This window comes from Carcharodon carcharias, chromosome 1, assembly GCF_017639515.1.
Source record: "Carcharodon carcharias isolate sCarCar2 chromosome 1, sCarCar2.pri, whole genome shotgun sequence".
NCBI classification, from domain to species: Eukaryota; Metazoa; Chordata; class Chondrichthyes; order Lamniformes; family Lamnidae; genus Carcharodon; species Carcharodon carcharias.
In genome coordinates this window covers 43,991,802-44,013,147 of record NC_054467.1, presented here as the reverse complement: position 1 = coordinate 44,013,147, position 21,346 = coordinate 43,991,802, and positions in this window count along the sequence as shown.

The window sequence follows — 21,346 nt, the reverse complement described above, 5'->3', positions numbered from 1 at the left end:
CCCAGTCCCAACTCCTGCTCACTTTCTCAGGCAGCTCCAGTCCCAGCTCCTGCCCACTTCCACAGGCAGCTTCAGCCCCTGTCGCAGTTACTGCCCACTACCAAAGGCAGCCGCAGTCCGATCTCCTGCCCACTAATACAGGCAGTCCCAGACACAGCTCCTGCCCACTACCACAGACAGCTCCTGCCCACTACCACAGACAGCTCCAGCCCCAGCCCCTGCCCACGATCTCAGGCAGCCCCAGTCCCAGCACCAGCCCACCTTCTCAGAAAGCCACAGTTCCAGCTCCGGCTCACTTTCTCAGATATACTTTTAAACATGATATTTCTGAAACATTTAACCATGCAAATCGACTTACCCTGGTGTCTCGAGCTCATCAGCTAGTAATGGAGGGATACAACTGGTGCCATGATCAAAATGTGGTAACGATATTCAGTGCTCCAAATTATTGTTATCGCTGTGGTAATCAAGCTGCTATTATGGAGCTAGGTGACACGCTGAAGTATTCTTTCATTCAGTTAGATCCAGCGCCTCGCCGTGGGGATCCTCATGTCATTCGCCGTACTCCAGATTGTTTCCTGTAAAGAGGTCTTAATTGTACACTATAACCGCGCCAGCAGGTCACCTACTATAGAAAAAGCAACAATCTCAGCCAGCCCCAGCTCTTGACCACTATCTCAGACAGCCCCAGCTCCTGCCCAATATCTCAGATAGCACCAGCTCCTGCCCACGACCACAGGCAACCCCAGACCCATCTCCTGCCTACTACCACATGCAGCACCAGTCCCAGCTCCTGCCCACCATCTCATAGAGCCCCAGATCATCCAGCTCAAACCCAGTATCTCAGACAGCCCCAGTTCCTTCTCGTAACCACTATCTCAAACAGCCCCAGTCCCAGCTCCTGCCCACTACCACGGGCAACCCCAATCCCAGCTCCTGCCGCCTATCTCAGACAGTCCTATTCCCAGCTCCTGCCCACTTTCTCAGGCAGCCCCAGTCCCAGCTCCTGCCCATTACCACAGGCAACCCCAGTCCCATTGCCTGCCCACTAACACAGGCAGCCCCCGTCCCAACTCCTGCTCACTATCCCAGGCCGTTCCAGTCCCAGCTCCTACCCACTGCCACAGGCAGCCGGAGTGCCAGCTTCTACACACCTGCGTACTACATCAGAGAGCCCCAGTCCCAGCTCCTGCCCACTATCTCAGAAAGCTCCAGTCCCAGCTCCTTCCTACTACATCAGACAGCTCCAGCACCACCTCGTACCCACTACCTCAGACAGCTCCAGCCCCTGCTCCTGCCCACTACTTTAGACAGCTCCAGCCCCAGCTGCTGCCTATTACCTCAGACAGCTCCAGCCGCAGCTCCTGCCCACTATCTCAGACAACCCTAGCATCTGCGAACTATCTCAGACAGCCCCAGTTCCTGCCCAACATCTCAGACAACTCTAGTCCCAGCTCCTTCCCCCTATCACAGACAGCTCCAGTCCCAGCTCCTGCCCACTTTCCCAGAAAGCCCCAATCCCAGCTCCTGCTCACTTTCTCAGAAAGCCCAAATCCCAGCTCCTGCCCACTTTCCCAGAAAGCCCTAGTCCAAACTCCTGCCGCCTACCTCAAAGAGCCCTAATCCCAGCTCCTTCCTTCTTTCTCAGGCAGCTCCTGTCCCTGCTCCAGCCCACTACCACAGGCAGCCCCAGCCCCAGCTCCTCCACACCTGCATATTACATCAGAGAACCCACGTCCCAGCTCCTGTCCACTATCTCAGACAGCTCCAGCTCCTGCCCACTATCTCAGAAAGCCCCAGCTCCTGCCCACTATCTCAGAAAGACCCAGTCCCCGCTACTTCCCACTACATCTGACAGCTCCAGTCCCAGCTCCTGCCCACTACCTCAGACAGCTCCAGCCCCAGCTCCTGCCCATTACCTCAGACAGCTCCAGCCGCAGCTCCTGCCTACTACCTCAGATAACTCCAGCCTCAGCTCCTGCCCACTAGCTCAGACAGCTCCAGACCCAGCTCCTGCCCATTACCTCAGACAGCTCCAGCCGCAGCTCCTGCCTACTACCTCAGATAACTCCAGCCTCAGCTCCTGCCCACTACCTCAGACAGCTCCAGCCCCACCTCCTGCCCATTACCTCAGATATCTCCAGCCGCAGCTCCTGCCTACTACCTCAGAGAGCCCCAGCTCCCCCAGCTCCTGCCCACTAACTCAGATAGCCCCAGCTCCTGCCCACAATCTCAGATAGCCCCAGCTCCTGCCCACTATCTAAGACAGCCCCAGTGCCAGCTGATGCCCACTATCTCAGACAGCCCCAGCTCTTGACCACTATCTCAGACAGCCTCAAATCCTGCCCACTACCTCATACAGCTCCAGTCCCAGCTCCTGCCCACTGTCTCAGAGAGCCCCTGCTCCTCCAGCTCCTGCCCACTATCTCAGACATCCCCAGCTCGTGACCACTATCTCAGACTGCCCCAGCTCGTGCCCACTACCACAGGCAACCCCAGTCCCAGCTGCTGCCCACTACCACAGGCAACCCCAGTCCCAGCTCCTGCCCACTCTCTCAGAGAGCCCCATATCCTCCAGCTCCTGCCCACTATCTCAGACAGCCCCAGTTCCTGCCCACTACCTCAGACAGCTCCAGTCCCAGCTTGTGACCACTATCTCAAACAGCCCCAGTCCCAGCTCCTGCCCATTACCTCAAACAGCTCCAGTCCCAACTCCTGCCCACTACCACATGCAGCACCAGTCCAAGCTCCTGCCCACTAACACAGGCAGCCCCAGTCCCAACTCCTGCCCACTAACACAGGCAGCCCCAGTCCCAACTCCTGCTCACTATCTCAGGCAGCCCCAGTCCCAACTCCTGCCCACTAACACAGGCAGCCCCAGTCCCAACTCCTGCTCACTATCTCAGGCAGCCCCAGTCCAACTCCTGCTCACTATCTCAAACAGCACCAGTCCCAGCTCCTGCCCACTACCACAGGCAACCCCAGTCCCAGATCCGGCCCACTAACACATGCCGCCCAAGTCCCAGCTCCTGCCCACTTTCCCAGAAAGCCCCAGTCCCAGCTCCTGCTGCCTATTTCAGACAGCCCTAATCCCAGCTCCTGCCACCTTTCTCAGGCAGCCACAGTCCCACCTCCTGCCCACTACCACAGGCATCCCCAGGCCCAGCTCATCCACACCTGCGCATTACATCAGAGAACCCGCGTCCCAGCTCCTTCCCACTACCTCAGACAGCTCCAGCCCCAGCTCCTGCCTACTACTCAGACAGCCCCAGCTCTGGACCACTATCTTAGACAGCCCCAGCTCCTGCCCACTATCTACGGCAGCCCCAATCCCAGCTCCTGCCCACTAACACAGGCAGCCCCAGTTCCAACTCCTGCTCACTATCACAGGCAGCTCCAGCCCCCGCTCCTGCCCACTACCTCAGACAGCTCCAGTCACAGCTCCTGCCCACTTTCTCAGAAAGCCCCAGTCCCATCTCATGGTGCCTATCTCAGACAGACCTAGTCCACGTTCCTGCCCACTTTCTCAGGCAGCGTCAGTCCCAGCTCCAGCCCACTACCACAGGCAGCCTCAGCCCCAGCTCCACCACACCTGCAGACTATATCAGAGAACCCCAGTCCTAGCTCCTGTCCACTAACTCAGGCAGCCACAGCTCCTGCCCACTATCTCAGGCAGCTCCAGACCCAGCTCCTGCCCAATTGCGCAGACAGCTGCTGTCCACTACCACAGAAGGCTCCAGCCCCAACTTCTGCCCACGATCTCAGACATCCCAAGTCCCAGCTCCTTCCCCCTATCACAGAAAGCCCCAGTCCCAGCTCCTGTCCACTATCTCAGACAGCCCCAGCTCCTGCCCACTATCCCAGAAAGCCCCAGTCCCCGCTCCTTCCCACTAGCTCAGACAGCTCCAGCCCCAGCTCCTGCCCACTACCACATGCAGTCCCAGTCCAAGCTCCTGCCCACAAACACAGGCAGCCCCAGTTCCAGCTCCTGCCCACTACCACAAGCAAGCCAAGTCGCAGCTCCTGCCCACTACCACAGGCACCCCAGTCCCAGCTCCTGCCCACTAACACAGGCAGCCCCAGTTCCAACTCCTGCTCACTATCTCAAACAGCACCAGTCCGAGCTCCTGCCCACTACCACAGGCAACAACAGTCCCAGCTCCTGCCCACTAACACATGCAGCCCAAGTCCCAGCTCCTGCCCACTTTCCCAGAAAGCCCCAGTCCCAGTTCCTGCCACCTATATCAGACAGCCCTAATCCCAGCTCCTGCCATCTTTCTCAGGCAGCCCCAGTCCCAGCTCCTGCCCATTACCACAGGCAGCCCCAGCCCCAGATCCTCCACACCTGCGCATTACATCAGAGAACCCGTGTCCCAGCTCCTGTCCACTATCTCAGACAGCCCCAGCTCCTGCATACTATTTCAGATAGCCTCAGTCCCCGCTCCTTCCCACTACCTCAGACAGCTCCAGCCCCAGCTCCTGCCTACTACCTCAGACAGCCCCAGCTCTGGACCACCATCTTAGACAGCCCCAGCTCCTGCCCACTAACACAGGCAGCCCCAGTCCCAACTCCTGCTCACTATCTCAGGCAGCGCCAGTCCCAGCTCCTGCCCACTACCACAGGCAGCTGCAGCACCAGTCCCAGTTCTTGCCCACTACCAAAGGCAGCCGCAGTCCGATCTCCTGCCCACTAACACAGGCAGCCCCTGTCCCAGCTCATTGCCACTACCTCGGACGGCTCCAGACCCAGCTCCTGCCCACTATCTCAGACATCCCCAGCTCTTGACCACTATCTCAGGCTGCCCCAGCTCCTGCCAACTACCACAGGCAACCCCAGTCCCAGCTCCTGCCAACTCTCTCCGAGAGCCCCAGATCCTCCAGCTCCTGCCCACTATCTTAGACAAACCCAGTTGCTGCCCACTATCTCAAACAGCTCCAATCCAAGCTCCTGCTCACTACCACAGGCAGCCCCAGTCCCAGCTCCTGCCCACTACCACAGGCAAGCCAAGTCGCAGCTCCTGCCCACTACCAAAGGCAACCACAGTCCCAGCTCCTGCCCACTAACGCAGACAGCCCCAGTCCCAACTCCTGCTCACTATCTCAGGCAGCTCCAGTCCCAGCTCCTGCTCACTACCAAAGGCAGCCGCAGTCCGATCTCCGTCCCTCTATCACAGACAGCCCCAGTCCCTGCTCCTGCCCACTTTCTCAGGCAGCCCCAGACCCAGCTCCAGCCCACTACCACAGGGAGCCCCAGCCCCAGCTCCTCCACACCTGCGCACTTCATCAGAAAGCCCCAGACCCAGCTCCTGCCCACTATCTCAGACAGACCTAGTCCCAGCTCCTGCCCACTTTCTCAGGCAGCGTCAGTCCCAGCTCCTGCCCACTACCACAGGCAGGCTCAGCCCCAGCTCCAACACACCTGCACACTATATCAGAGAGCCCCAGTCCTAGATCCTGTCCACTAACTCAAACAGCCCCAGCTCCTGCCCAGTTTCTCAGACAGCTCCAGTCACAGCTCCTGCCCACTACCACAGGCAGCCCCAGCCCCAGTCCCGGCTCCTGCCTACTACCTCAGGCAGATCCAGCCCCAGCTCCTGCCCAGTATGTCAGACAGCTCCAGTCCCAGTTCCTGCCCACTACCTCAAACACCTCCAGTCCAAGCTCCTGCCCACTACCACATTCTGCCCCAGTCCAAGCTCCTGCCCACTATCACAGTCAGCCCCAGTCCAAGCTCCTGCCCACTACCACAGGCAACACCAGTCCCAGCTCCTGCCCACTAACACAGGGTGTGCCAGTCCCAACTCCTGCTCACTATCTCAGGCAGCTCCAGACCCAGCTCCTGCCCAATTCCACAGGCAGCTGCTGTCCACTACCACAGAAAGCTCCAGCCTCAACTCCTGCCCACGATCTCAGACATCCCAAGTCCCAGCTCCTTCCCCCTATCACAGACAGCCCCAGGCCCAGCTCCTGCTCACTTTCCCAGAAAGCCCCAGTCCCAGCTCCTGCCGCCTATCTCAGACAGCCCTAGTCCCAGCTCCTGCCCACTTTCTCAGGCAGCCCCAGTCCCGTTTCCAGCCCACTACCACAGGCAGCCCCAGCCCCAGCTCCTCCACTCCTGCCCACTATCTCAGAAAGCCCCAGTCCCAGTTCCTTCCCACTAGCTCAGACAGCTCCAGCACCAGCTCCTGCCCACTATCTCAGACATCCCCAGCTCTTGACCACTATCTCAGACTGCCCCAGCTCATGCCAACTACCACAGGCAACCCCAATACCAGCTGCTGCCCACTACCACAGGCAACCCAAGTCCCAGCTCCTGCCCACTCTCTCAGAGAGCCCCAGATCCTCCAGCTCCTGCCCACTATCTCAGAAAGCCACAGCTCTTGACCACCATCTCAGACAACCCCAGTTGCTGCCCACTACCTTAGACAGCTCCAGTCCCAGTTCATGCCCACTATCTCAAACAGCCCTAGTCCCAGTTCCTGCCCACTACCTCATACAGCTCCAGTCTGAGCTCCTGCCCACTACCACAGGCAACCCCAGTCGCAGCTCCTGCCCACTAACACAGGTAGCCCCAATCCCAACTCCTGCTCACTATCACAGGCAGCTCCAGTCCCAGCTCCTGCCCACTACCAAAGGCAGCCGCTGTCTGATCTCCTTCCCCATATCACACACAGTCCCAGTCCCAGCTCCTGCCCATTTTCTCAGAAAACCCAATTCCCAGCTCCTGCCCACTTTCCCAGAAAGCCCCAGTCCCAGCTCCTGCCGCCTATCTCAGACAGCCCTAGTCCCAGCTCCTGCCCACTTTCTCAGGCAGCCCCAGTCCCTGCTCCAGCCCACTACCACAGGCAGCCCCAGCCCCAGCTCCTCCACACCTGCGCACTACATCAGTGTGTCCCTGTCCCAGCTCCTGTCCACTATCTCAGACAGCCCCAGCTACTGCCCACTATCTCAGACAGCCGCAGTCCCAGCTTATTCCCACTACCTCAGACAGCTCCAGCCCCAGCTCCTGCCCACTTTCTCAGAAAGCTCCAGCCCCAGCTCCTGCTCACTTTCTCAAAAAGCCCCAAACCCACCTCTTGCCCTCTTTCTCAGAAAGCCACAGTCCCATCTCATGGTGCCTATCTCAGACAGACCTAGCCCCAGCTCCTGCTCACTATCTCAGGCAGCTCCAGACCCAGCTCCTGCCCAATTCCACAGGTGGCTGCAGCCCCAGTCTCAGCTCCTGCCCACTAACAAAGGCAGCCGCAGTCCAATCTCCTGTCCACTAACACAGGCAGTCCCAGACACAGCTCCTGCCCACTACCACAGAGAGATCCTGCCCACTAACACAGACAGCCCCAGTCCCAGCTCCTCCCCACTACCACTGACAGCTCCTGTCCACTACCAAAGAAAGCTCCAGCCCCAACTCCTGCCCACGATCACAGACAGCCCCAGTCCCAGCTCCTGCTCACTTTCCCAGAAAGGCCAAGTCCCAGCTCCTGCCGCCTATCTCAGACAGCCCTAGTCCAAGCTCCTGCCCACTTTCTCAGGCATCCCCATTCCCGTTTCCAGCCCACTACCACAGGCAGCCCCAGCACCAGCTCCTCCAAACCTGCGCACTACACCAGAGAGCCCCAGTCACAGCTCCTGTCCACTAACTCAGACAGTCCCAGAAACTGCCCACTATCTCAGAAAGCCCCAGTCCCTGCTCCTTCCCACTACCTCAGACAGCTCCAGACCCAGCTCCTGCTCACTATCTCAACAGAGCCCCCTCTCTTGACCACTATCACAGACAGCCCCAATTCCTGCCCACTTCCTCAGACATCTCCGGTCCCAGCTCTTGCCCACTATCTCAGACAGCCCCAGCTCTTGTCCACTACCTCAGACAGCCCCAACTCCTGCCCACTACCACAGGCAACCCCAGTACCAGCTGCTGCCCACTACCACAGGCAGACCCAGTCCCAGCCTCTGCCCACTATCTCATCGAGCCTCAGATCCTCCAGCTCCTGCCCGGTATCTCAGACTGCCCCAGCTCTTGTCCACTGTCTCAAACAGCCCCAGTTCCTGCCCATTACCTCAGACAGCTCCAGTCCCAGCTCGTGTCCACTATCTCAAACAGCCCCAGTCCCACCTCCTGCCCACTACCTCAAACAGCTCCAGTCCAGGCTCCTGCCCACTAACACAGGTAACCCCAGTCCCAACTCCTGCTCACTATCTCAGGCAGCCCCAGTCCCAGCACCAGCCCACTTTCTCAGAAAGCCACAGTCCCAGCTCCGGCTCACTTTCTCAGATATACTTTTAAACATGATATTTCTGAAACATTTAACCATGCAAATCGACTTACCCTGGTGTCTCAAGCTCATCAGCTAGTAATGGAGGGATACAACTGGTGCCATGATCAAAATGTGGTAACGATATTCAGTGCTCCAAATTATTGTTATCGCTGTGGTAATCAAGCTGCTATTATGGAGCTAGGTGACACGCTGAAGTATTCTTTCATTCAGTTAGATCCAGTGCCTCGCCGTGGGGATCCTCATGTCATTCGCCGTACTCCAGATTGTTTCCTGTAAAGAGGTCTTAATTTTACACTATAACCGCGCCAGCAGGTCACCTAATATAGAAAAAGCAACAATCTCAGCCAGCCCCAGCTCTTGACCACTATCTCAGACAGCTCCAGCTCTTGACCACTATCTCAGACAGCCCCAGCTCTTGATCACTATCTCAGACAGCCCCTGCTCTTGACCACTATCTCAGACAGCCCCAGCTCTTGACCACTATCTCAGATAGCTCTAGTCCCAGCCCCTGCCCACTTTCTCAGGCAGCCCCACTCCCAGCTCCAGCCCACTACCACAGGCAACCCCAGTCCCAGCTCCTGCCCACTAACACAGTCAGCCCCAGTCCCAACTCCTGCTCACTATCTCAGGCAGCTCCAGTCGCAGCTCCTGCCCACTTCCACAGGCAGCCGCAGTCCCAGTTCCTCCACACCTGCGCACTAAATCAGAGAGCCCCAGTCCCAGCTCCTGTCCACTATCTCAGACAGCTCCGGCTCCTGCCCACTATCTCAGAAAGCCCCAGTCCCAGCTCCTTCCCACTACCTCAGACAGCTCCAGCCCCTGCTCCTGCCCACTACCTCAGACAGCTCCAGCCCCAGCTCCTGCCGCCTATCTCAGACAGCCCTTGTCCCAGCTCCTGCCCACTTTCTCAGGCAGCCCCAGTCCCAGCTCCTGCCCACTAACACAGGCAGCCCCAGTCCCAACTCCTCCTCACTATCTCAGGCAGCTCCAGTCCCAGCTCCTGCCCACTTCCACAGGCAGCCGCAGTCCCATCTCCTCCACACCTGCGCACTACATCAGAGAGCCCCAGTCCCAGCTCCTGTCCACTATCTCAGACAGCCCCAGCTCCTGCCCACAATCTCAGACAGCCCTAGCTCCTGCCCACTATCTCAGACAGCCCCAGCTCTTGACAACTATCTCAGACAGCCCTAGTCCCAGATCCTGCCCACTTTCTCAGGCAGCCCCAGTCCCAGCTCTAGCCCACCACCACAGGCAACCCCATCCACAGCTCCTGCCCACTACCACAGGCAACCCCAGCCCCAGCTCCTCAAAACCTGCGCATCAACTCAGATAGCCCAAGACCCAGCTCCTCCAAACCCTGCCCACTACATCAGAGAGCCCCAGTCCCAGCTCCTGTCTACTACACCAGACAGCTTCAGCCCCAGCTCCTGCCTACTACCTCAGAGATCCCCAGCCGTAGCTACTCCAGCCCCTGCCCACTATCTCAGAGAGCCCCAGCCCCAGATCCTCTCGTCCCTGCCCACTACTTCAGACTCCCCCAGCCCCAGCTCCTCCACACTTGCGCACTACTTCCAAGAGCCCAAGTCCCAGCACCTCCAACCACTGCACACTACATCAGAGAACAGCAGTCCCAGCTCCTGTCCACTATCTCAGACTGCTCCAGCCCCAGCACCTGCCCACTATCTCAGACAACCCCAGCATCTGCCCAATATCTCAGACAGTCCCAGGTTCTGCCCACCATCTCAGACAGCTCCAGCCCAAGCTCCTGCCCACTATCTCAGACAGCCCCAGTCGCAGCTCCTGCTCACTATCTCAGACAGCTCCAGCATCTGCCCAATATCACAAACAGTCCCAGTTCCTGCCCACCATCTCAGACAGCCCCAGTCCCAGCTCCTGCCCACTATCTCAGACAGCCCCAGTCCCAGCTCCTGCTCACTATCTCAGACAGCTCCAGTCCCAGCTCCTGCTGACTACTACAGGCAGCACCAGTCCCAGCTCCTGTCCACTAGCACACGCAGCCCCAGTCCCAGCTCCTGCTCACTATAGCAGACAGCCCCAGCCCCAGTCCCATCTCCTGCCCACTACCATATGCAGCCCCAGTCCCAGTCCCAGCTCCTGCCGACTACCAAAGACAGCCCTATTCCCAGCCCCTGCCCACTACTGCAGGCAGCCCCAGTCCAGCTCCTGCCCAGTACCACAGGCAGCCCCAGTCGCAGCTCCTGCCAACTACCTCAGAGCGCCCCAGCCCCAGCACCTGCCCACTATCTCAGGCAGCTCCATTCCAAGCTCCAGCCCACAAACACAGGCAGCCCCAGCTCCTGCCCACTACCTCAGACAGCTCCAGCCCCAGCTCCTACCCACTATCTCAGGCAGCCACAGTTCCAGCTACTGCCCACTATCTCAGACAGCACCAGCTCCTGCCCACTACCACAGGCAACCCCAGTCCCAGCTCATTCCCACTACCTCAGACACCTCCAGCCCCAGCTCCTGCCCACTACCACAGACAGCTCAAGCCCCAGCTCCTGCCCACTACCTCTGACAGCTCCAGCCCCAGCTCCTGCCCACTCTCTCAGACAGCCCCAGCATCTGCCCACAATCTCAGACAGTCCCAGTTCCTTCCCACCATCACAACCAACTCCAGCCCCAGCTCCTGCCCACTACCTCAGACAAATCCAGGCCCAGCTCCTGCCCACTACCTTAGACAGCTCCAGCCCCAGCTCCTGCCCACTACCTCAGACAGCTCCAGGCCCAGCTCCTGCCTACTACCTCAGACAGCTCCAGCCCCAGCTCCTGCCCACTATCACAGACAGCCCCAGCATCTGCCCACTATCTCAGACAGCCCCAGTTCCTGCCCACCATCTCAACCAGCTCCAGGCCCAGCTTCTACCCACTAACTCACACAGCCCCAGGTCCAGCTCCTGACGACTACCACAGGCAGCCTCAGCCTCACTCCCAGCTCCTGCCCACTACCTCCGGCAACCCCTGTCCCAGCTCCTGGCCACTAACACAGGCAGCCCCAGTCCAAGCTCCTGCCCACTACCACAGGCAGCCCCAGCCCCTCCAGCACCTGCACACACCTCAGAGAGCACCTGTCCCAGCTCCTCCAGCCCATGTCCACTACCTCAGAAAGCCCCATTTCTAGCTCCTGGCCACTATCTCAGACAGCTCCAGCCCAACCTCCTGCCCACTACCTCAGACAGCTACAGCCCCTGCATCTGCCCACTATATCAGACAGCCACAGCATCTGCCCACTATCTCAGACAACCCCAGCCCCAGCTCCTCCAGACACAGCCCACGACTTCAGACATCCCCAGCCCCAGCTCCTCCAGTCCCAGCCAACTACCTCAGAGAGCCACAGCCCTAACTCCTCCAGCCCCTGCCCACTACCTCAGAGAGCCCCAGACCCAGCTCCTGCCAAACACCACAGGCAGCACCAGTCCCAGCTCCTGCCCAATATCCCAGGCTGCTCCAGTCCCAGCTCCTGCCCAGTAACACAGGCAGCCTAAGCCCCATTCCCAGTCCCAGCTCCACATTCCCAGTCCCAGCTCCTGCCTTCTACCTCACAGAGCTTCAGCCCCAGCTCCTCGAGACACGGCCCACTACTTCACACATCCCCAGCCCCAGCACCCCCAGCCCCTGCCCAGTACCTCAGAGACCCGCAACCCCAGCTACTCCAGCCCCTGTCCACCACTTCAGACATCCCAGCCCCCAGCACAACCAGCCCCTGCCCACTACCTCAGAGAGCCCCAGCCCCAGCTCCTCCAGCCCTGCCCACTAACTCAGACAGCCCCAGCTCCTGCCCACTATCTCAGACAGACACAGTCCCAGCTCCTGCCCACGACCACTGCCAGCCCCAGTCCCATCTCCTGCCCTCTACCACAGGCAGCCCCAGTCCCAGCTCCTGCCAAACACCACAGGCCGCACCATGCCCAGCTCCTGGATACTATCCCAGGCAGCTCCAGTCCCAGCTCCTGCCCAGTAACACAGGCAGCCTAAGCCCCATTCCCAGTCCCAGCTCCCCATTACCAGTCCCAGCTCCTGCCTTCTACCTCAGAGAGCCCGAACCCCAGATCGTCCAGCACATGCCCACTACCTCACAGAGATCCTCCAGCCCCTGCCCACTACCTCAGATAGCTCCAGCCACAGCTCATGCCCACGATCTCAGACAGCCCAAGTCCCAGCTCCAGCCCACTACCACAGGCAGCCCCAGCCCCCAGCAACTCCACATCTGCGGACTACCTCAGAGAGCCCAAGCCCCAGCTCCTCCAAACCCTGCCCGCTACATCAGAGAGCCCAAGTCCCAGCTCCTGTCCACTATCTCAGCCAGCCCCAGTCCCTGCTTCTGTACACTATCTTAGACAGTCCCAGATCCTGCCCACTATCTCAGAAAGCCCCAGTCCCTGCTCCTTCCCACTAGCTCAGACAGCTCCAGCCCCAGCTCCTGCCCACTTTCTCAGACAGCTGCAGCCCAAGCTCCTGCTCACTAACTCAGACAGATCCAGACCTAGCTCCTGCCCTCCATCTCAGACAGCTTAAGCCCCAACTCCTGCCCACTATCTCAGACATCCCCAGTCCCTGCTCCTGCCCACTATCTCAGACAGCCCCAGTCCCAGCTCCTGCTCAATATCTCAGACAGCTCCAATCCCAGCTCCTGCCCAATACCACAGGCAGCCCCAGCCTCAGTCCCAGCTCCTGGCCACTACCACAGTCAGGCCCAATTCCATCTCCTGCCCACTACCGCAGGCAGCACCAGTCCCAGTCCCAGGTCCTGCCCATTACCACAGGCAGCCCCAATCCCAGCTCCTGCCCACAAACGAGGCAGCCACAGCTCCTGCCGACTACCTCAGACAGCTCTAGCCCTAGCTCCTACCCACTATGTCAGGCAGCCCCAGTCCCAGCTCCTGCCCACTATCTCAGACAGAGCCAGCTCCTGCCCGCTACCACAGGCAAACCGAGTCCCAGCTCCTTCCCACTACGTCAGACAACTCCAGCACCCAGCTCCTGCCCACTACCTCAGTCAGCTCCAGGCCCAGCTCCTGCCCATTATCTCAGACAGCTCCAGCCCCAGCTCCTGCCCACAATCTCAGACAACCCCAGCATCTGCCCCCTATCTCAGACATTCACAGTTCCAGCCCACCATCTCAGACAGCTCCAGCCCCAGCTCCTACCCACTATCTCAGATAGCCCCAGTCCCAGCTCCTGCCCACTATCTCAGACAGAGCCAGCTCCTGCCCACTATCACAGGCAAACCCAGTCCCAGCTCCTACCCACTATCTCAGACAGCCCCGGTCCCAGCTCCTGCCCACTACCTCAGACAGCTCCAGCCCCAGCTCCTGCCCACTACCTCAGACAGCTCCATCCCCAGCTCCTGCCCTCTACCTCAGACAGCTCCATCCCCAGCTGCTGCCGACTACCTCAGACAACTCCAGCCCTAGCTCCTGCCCTCTATTATAGACAGCGCCATCATCTGCCCACTATTTCAGATAGCCCCAGTTCCTGCGCACCAAATCAGACATCTCCAGCCCCAGCTCCTGCACACAAACTCAGACAGCTCCAGTCCCATTTCCTGCCTACTACCACAGGCAGACCCAGCCTGAGTCCCAGCTCCTGCCCACGACCACAGGCAGCCCTAGTCGCAGCCCCTGCCCACTCCCGCAGGCAGCCCCAGTCCCAGCTCCTGCCCAAAACCACAGGCAGCCCCAGTCCCAGCTACTGCCCACAACATCAGAGCGTCCCAGCCCCAGCTCCTGCCCATTATTTCAGGCAGCCCCATTCCTAGCTGCGGCCCACTAACATAGGCAGCCCCAAATCCTGCCCACTACCTCAGACTGCTCCAGCCCCAGCTCCTGCCCAGTATCTCAGGGAGCCCCAGCTCCTCCAGCTCCAGCCCACTATCTCAGACAACTCCAGTCCCAGGTCCTGGCCACTATCTCATCCAGCTCCAGCTCCAGTCCACTACCTCAGGCAGCTCCAGCCCAAGCTCCTGCCCAATACCTCAGACAGCTCCAGCTCCAGCCCCTGCCCACTGTCTCAGACAGCCCCAGTTCCAGCCCACTATCTCAGTCAGCTCCCGCCCCAGCTCCTGCCCACTATCTCAGTCAGCCCCAGTCCCAGCTCCGGCCCACTACCTAAGAGCGCACCAGCCCCAGCTCCTGCCCACTATCTCAGGCAGCCCCATTCCTAGCGCCAGCCCACAAACACAGGCAGCCCCAGCTCCAGCCCCAGCTCCTGCCCACTATCTCAGTCAGCCCCAGTCCCAGCTCTGGCCCATTACCTCAGACAGCTCCAGCCACAGCTCCTACCTACTACCTCAGAGACCCCAGTCCCAGCTCCTCCACCCCTGCCCACTTCCTCAGAGAGACCCATTTCTAGCTCCTGGCCACTATCTCATTCAGCACCAGCTCCAGCCCACTACCTCAGTCAGTCCCAGTCCCAGCTCCTGACCACTACCTCAGTCAGCCCCAGTCCCAGCTCCTGCCCACTACTTAAGAGTGCCCGAGCCCCAGTTCCTGCCCACTATCTCAGACAGCCCCAGCCCCAGCTCCTGCCCACCACCTCAGTCAGCTCCAGCCCCAGCTCCTGCCCACTATCTCAGACAGCCCCAGCTCCTACCCACTACCACAGGCAACCCCAGTCCCAGCTCCTTCCCACTACTTCAGACAGTTCCAGACCCAGCTCCTGCCCTCTACCTCAGACAGCTCCAGCTCCAGCTCCTGCCCACTACCACAGGCAGCCCGAGTCCCAGCCCCTGCCCACTACCGCAGGCAGCCAATGTCCCAGCTCCTGCCCATTACCAGAGGCAGCCCCACTCCCAGTCCCAGCTCCTGCCCATTACCACAGGCAGCCCTAGACCCAGCACCTGCCCACTACCGCAGGCAGCCCCAGTCGCTGCTCCTGCCCACCACCACAGGCAGCCCCAGTCCCAGCTCCTGCCCACTACCTCAGACAGCCTCAGCCCCAGCTCCTGCCCACTATATCAGTCAGCCCCAGTCCCAGCTCCTGCCCACTATCTCAGACAACCCCAGCCCCAGCTCCTGCCCACGATCTCAGGCAGCCCCATTCCTAACTCCAAACCAGAAACACAGGCAGCCCCAGCTCCTGCCCACTACCTCAGACAGCTCCAGCCTATGCTCCTACCCACTACCTTATAGAACCCCAGTCCCAGCTCCTCCACCCCTGCCCACTTCCTCAGAGAGACCCATTTCTAGCTCCTGGCCACTATGTCATTCAGCACCAGCTCCAGCCCACTACCTCAGACAGCTCCAGCCCAAGCTCCTGCCCACTACCTCAGAAAGCTCCAGTCCCAGCTCCTGCCCACTACCTGAGAGCGCCCCAGCCCCAGTTCCTGCCCATTATCTCAGACAGCCCCAGCCCCAGCTCCTGCGCACTACCTCAGAAAGCTCCAGGCCCAGCTCTTACCCACTATCTCAGGCAGCCCCAGTCCCAGCTCCTGCCCACTATCTCAGACAGCCCCAGCAACTTGCCACTATCTCAGACAGCCCTAGCTCCTTCCCACTACCACAGGCAACACTAGTCCCAGCTCCTTCCCACTACCTCAGACAGCTCCAGCCCCAGCTCCTGCCCACTACCTCACACAGCTCCAGTCCCAACTCCTGCCCACTACCTCAGATAGCACCAGCACCAGCTCCTGCCCACTATCAGAGACAGCCCCAGCATCTGCCCACTATTTCAGACAGCCCCAGTCCCAGCTCCTTCTCACTATCTCAGACAACTCCAGTCCCAGCTCTTGCCGACTACTACAGGCAGCCCCAGCCTCAGTCCCAGCTCCTGCCCACTACCTCAGACAGCTGCAGCCCCAGCTCCTATCCACTATCTCAGGCAGACCCAATCCCATCTCCTGCCCACTGTCTCAGATAGCCCGAGCCCTTGCCCACTATCTCAGACAGCCCCAGTCCCAGTTCCTGCCCACTTCCACAGGCAGCCCCAATCCCAGCTCCTGCCCACTACCACTGGCAGCTGCAGTCCCAGCTCCTACCGACTAACACAGACAGCTCCAGCCCCAGATCCTACCCACTACCTCAGACTTTTCCAGCCGCAGCTCCTGCCCACTAACTCAGACAGCTCCAGCCCCAGCTCCTGCCCACTACCACAGGCAGCACCAGTCCCAGCTCCTCTCTACTACCATTGGCAGCCCCAGCCTCAGTCCCAGCTCCTGCCCTCTACCTTAGGCAGCCCAAGTCCAAGCTCCTGCCCACTACCACAGGCAGCCCTAGTCCCAGCACCTGCCCCTGTCCACTACCGCAGGCAGCCCCCATCCCAGCTCCTACACACTATCTCAGACAGCCCCAGCTCATGCCCAGTAACTCAGACATCACCAGCTCCTGCCCACTACCACAGGCAACCCCCAGTCCCAGCTCATTACCACTACCTCAGACTGCTCCAGCCATAGCTCCTGCCCACTACCTCAGACAGCACCAGCCCCAGCTCCCCCCACTATCTCAGACATCTCCAGACCCAGCTCCTGCCCAGTACCTCAGACAGACTCAGCCCCTCCAACCCCTGCACACACCTCAGGGAGCCCCAAACCCAGCTCCTGCGGCACCTGTCCACTGCCTCAGAGAACCCCAGTCCCAGCTCCTCCACCCCTGCCCACTTCCTCAGAGAGCCCCATTTCTGGCTCCTGGCCACTATCTCATCCAGCACCAGCTCCAGCCCACTACCTCAGGCAGCTCCAGCCCAAGCTCCTGCCCAATACCTCAGACAGCTCCAGCTCCAGCCCCTGCCCACTGTCTCAGACAGCCCCAGTTCCAGCCCACTATCTCAGTCAGCTCCAGACCCAGCTCCTGCCCACTATCTCAGTCAGCCCCAGTCCCAGCTCCGGCCCACTACCTAAGAGCGCACCAGCCCCAGCTCCTGCCCACTATCTCAGGCAGCCCCATTCCTAGCGCCAGCCCACAAACACAGGCAGCCCCAGCTCCAGCCCCAGCTCCTGCCCACTGTCTCAGTCAGCCCCAGTCCCAGCTCTGGCCCATTACCTCAGACAGCTCCAGCCACAGCTCCTACCTACTACCTCAGAGACCCCAGTCGCAGCTCCTCCACCCGTGCCCACTTCCTCAGAGAGCCCCATTTCTGGCTCGTGGCCACTATCTCAGACAGCCCCAGCCCCAGCTCCTGCCCACTACCTCAGTCAGCTCCAGCCCCAGCTCCTACCCACTATCTCAGGCAGCTCCAGTCCCAAATCCTGCCCACTATCTCAGACTGCCCCAGCTCCTTGCCACTATCTCAGACAGCCCCATCTCCTACCCACTACCACAGGCAACCCCAGTCCCAGCTCCTTCCCACTACTTCAGACAGGTCCAGACCCAGCTTCTGCCCTCTACCTCAGACAGCTCCAGCTCCAGCTCCTGCCCACTACCACAGGCAGCCCTAGTCCCAGCCCCTGCCCATTACCGCAGGCAGCAAATGTCCCAGCTCCTGCCCATTACCAGAGGCAGCCCCACTCCCAGTCCCAGCACCTGCCCACCACCACAGGCAGCCCCAGTCCCAGCTCCTGCCCACTACCTCAGAGAGCCTCAGCCCCAGCTCCTGCCCACTATATCAGTCAGCCCCAGCCCCAGCTCCTGCCCACTATCTCAGTCAGCCCCAGTCCCAGCTCCGGCCCACTACCTAAGAGCGCACCAGCCACAGCTCCTACCCACTACCTCAGAGACACCAGTCCCAGCTCCTCCACCCCTGCCCACTTCCTCAGAGAGCCCCATTTCTGGCTCCTGGCCACTATCTCATTCAGCACCAGCTCAAGCCCACTACCTCAGGCAGCTCCAGCCCAAGCTCCTGCCCAATACCTCAGACAGCTCCAGCTCCAGCCCCTGCTCACTGTCTCAGACAGCCCCAGTTCCAGGCCACTATCTCAGTCAGCTCCAGCCCCAGCTGCTGCCAACTATCTCAGTCAGCCCCAGTCCCAGCTCCTGCCCACTACCTAAGAGCGCACCAGCCCCAGCTCCTGACCACTACCTCAGTCAGCCCCAGTCCCAGCTCCTGCCCACTACCTAAGAGTGCCCAAGCCCCAGTTCCTGCCCACTATCTCAGAGAGCCCCAGCCCCAGCTCCTACCCACTATCTCAGGCAGCTCCAGTCCCAAATCCTTCCCACTATCTCAGACTGCCCCAGCTCCTTGCCACTATCTCAGACAGCCCCATCTCCTACCCACTACCACAGGCAACCCCAGTCCCAGCTCCTTCCCACTACTTCAGACAGTTCCAGACCCAGCTCCTGCCCTCTACCTCAGACAGCTCCAGCTCCAGCTCCTGCCCACTACCACAGGCAGCCCTAGTCCCAGCCCCTGCCCACTACCGCAGGCAGCCAATGTCCCAGCTCCTGCCCATTACCAGAGGCAGCCCCACTCCCAGTCCCAGCACCTGCCCACCACCACAGGCAGCCCCAGTCGCAGCTCCTGCCCACTACCTCAGACAGCCTCAGCCCCAGCTCCTGCCCACTATATCAGTCAGCCCCAGTCCCAGCTCCTGCCCACTATATCAGACAGCCCCAGCCCCAGCTCCTGCCCACTATCTCAGTCAGCCCCAGTCCCAGCTCCGGCCCACTACCTAAGAGCGCACCAGCCCCAGCTCCTGCCCACTATCTCAGGCAGCCCCATTCCTAGCGCCAGCCCACAAACACAGGCAGCCCCAGCTCCAGCCCCAGCTCCTGCCCACTATCTCAGTCAGCCCCAGTCCCAGCTCTGGCCCATTACCTCAGACAGCTCCAGCCACAGCTCCTACCCACTACCTCAGAGACCCCAGTCCCAGCTCCTCCACCCCTGCCCACTTCCGCAGAGACCCCATTTCTAGCTCCTGGCCACTATTTCATTCAGCACCAGCTCCAGCCCACTACCTCAGTCAGCCCCAGTCCCAGCTCCTGACCACTACCTCAGTCAGCCCCAGTCCCAGCTCCTGCCCACTATCACAGACAGAGCCAGCTCCTGCCCACTATCACAGGCAAACCCAGTTCCAGCTCCTACCCACTATCTCAGACAGCCCCGGTCCCAGCTCCTGCCCACTACCTCAGACAGCTCCAGCCCCAGCTCCTGCCCACTACCTCAGACAGCTCCATCCCAAGCTCCTGCCCTCTACCTCAGACAGCTCCATCCCCAGCTCCTGCCGACTACCTCAGACAACTCCAGCCCTAGCTCCTGCCCTCTATTATAGACAGCGCCATCATCTGCCCACTATTTCAGATAGCCCCAGTTCCTGCGCACCAAATCAGACATCTCCAGCCCCAGCTCCTGCACACAAACTCAGACAGCTCCAGTCCCATTTCCTGCCCACTACCACAGGCAGCACCAGGCCCAGCTCCTCTCTACTACCACTGGCAGCCCCAGCCTCAGTCCCAGCTCCTGCCCTCTACATTAGGCAGCCCAAGTCCCAGCTCCTGCCCACTACCACAGGCAGCCCTAGTCCCAGCAACTGCCCCTGCCCACTACCGCAGGCAGCCCCCATCCCAGCTCCTACACACTATCTCAGACAGCCCCAGCTCATGCCCAGTAACTCAGACATCACCAGCTCCTGCCCACTACCACAGGCAACCCCCAGTCCCAGCTCATTACCACTACCTCAGACTGCTCCAGCCATAGCTCCTGCCCACTACCTCAGACAGCATCAGCCCCAGCTCCCCCCACTATCTCAGACATCTCCAGACACAGCTCATGCCCAGTAACTCAGACAGACACAGCCCCTCCAACCCCTGCACACACCTCAGGGAGCCCCAAACCCAGCTCCTGCAGCACCTGTCCACTGCCTCAGAGAACCCCAGTCCCAGCTCCTCCACCCCTGCCCACTTCCTCAGAGAGCCCCATTTCTGGCTCCTGGCCACTATCTCATCCAGCACCAGCTCCAGTCCACTACCTCAGGCAGCTCCAGCCCAAGCTCCTGCCCAATACCTCAGACAGCTCCAGCTCCAGCCCCTGCCCACTGTCTCAGACAGCCCCAGTTCCAGCCCACTATCTCAGTCAGCTCCAGACCCAGCTCCTGCCCACTATCTCAGTCAGCCCCAGTCCCAGCTCCGGCCCACTACCTAAGAGCGCACCAGCCCCAGCTCCTGCCCACTATCTCAGGCAGCCCCATTCCTAGCGCCAGCCCACAAACACAGGCAGCCCCAGCTCCAGCCCCAGCTCCTGCCCACTGTCTCAGTCAGCCCCAGTCCCAGCTCCGGCCCATTACCTCAGACAGCTCCAGCCACAGCTCCTACCTACTACCTCAGAGTCCCCAGTTGCAGCTCCTCCACCCCTGCCCACTTCCTCAGAGAGCCCCATTTCTGGCTCCTGGCCACTATCTCAGACAGCCCCAGCCCCAGCTCCTGCCCACTACCTCAGTCAGCTCCAGCCCCAGCTCCTACCCACTATCTCAGGCAGCTCCAGTCCCAAATCCTGCCCACTATCTCAGACTGCCCCAGCTCCTTGCCACTATCTCAGACAGCCCCATCTCCTACCCACTACCACAGGCAACCCCACTCCCAGCTCCTTCCCACAACTTCAGACAGTTCCAGACCCAGCTCCTGCCCTCTACCTCAGACAGCTCCAGCTCCAGCTCCTGCCCACTACCACAGGCAGCCCTAGTCCCAGCCCCTGCCCACTACTGCAGGCAGCCAATGTCCCAGCTCCTGCCCATTACCAGAGGCAGCCCCACTCCCAGTCCCAGCACCTGCCCACCACCACAGGCAGCCCCAGTCCCAGCTCCTGCCCACTACCTCAGACAGCCTCAGCCCCAGCTCCTGCCCACTATATCAGTCAGCCCCAGTCCCAGCTCCTGCCCACTATATCAGACAGCCCCAGCCCCAGCTCCTGCCCACTATCTCAGTCAGCCCCAGTCCCAGCTCCTGCCCACTACCTAAGAGCGCACCAGCCCCAGCTCCTGCCCACTATCTCAGGCAGCCCCATTCCTAGCGCCAGCCCACAAACACAGGCAGCCCCAGCTCCAGCCCCAGCTCCTGCCCACTATCTCAGTCAGCCCCAGTCCCAGCTCTGGCCCATTACCTCAGACAGCTCCAGCCACAGCTCCTACCCACTACCTCAGAGACACCAGTCCCAGCTCCTCCACCCCTGCCCACTTCCTCAGAGAGCCC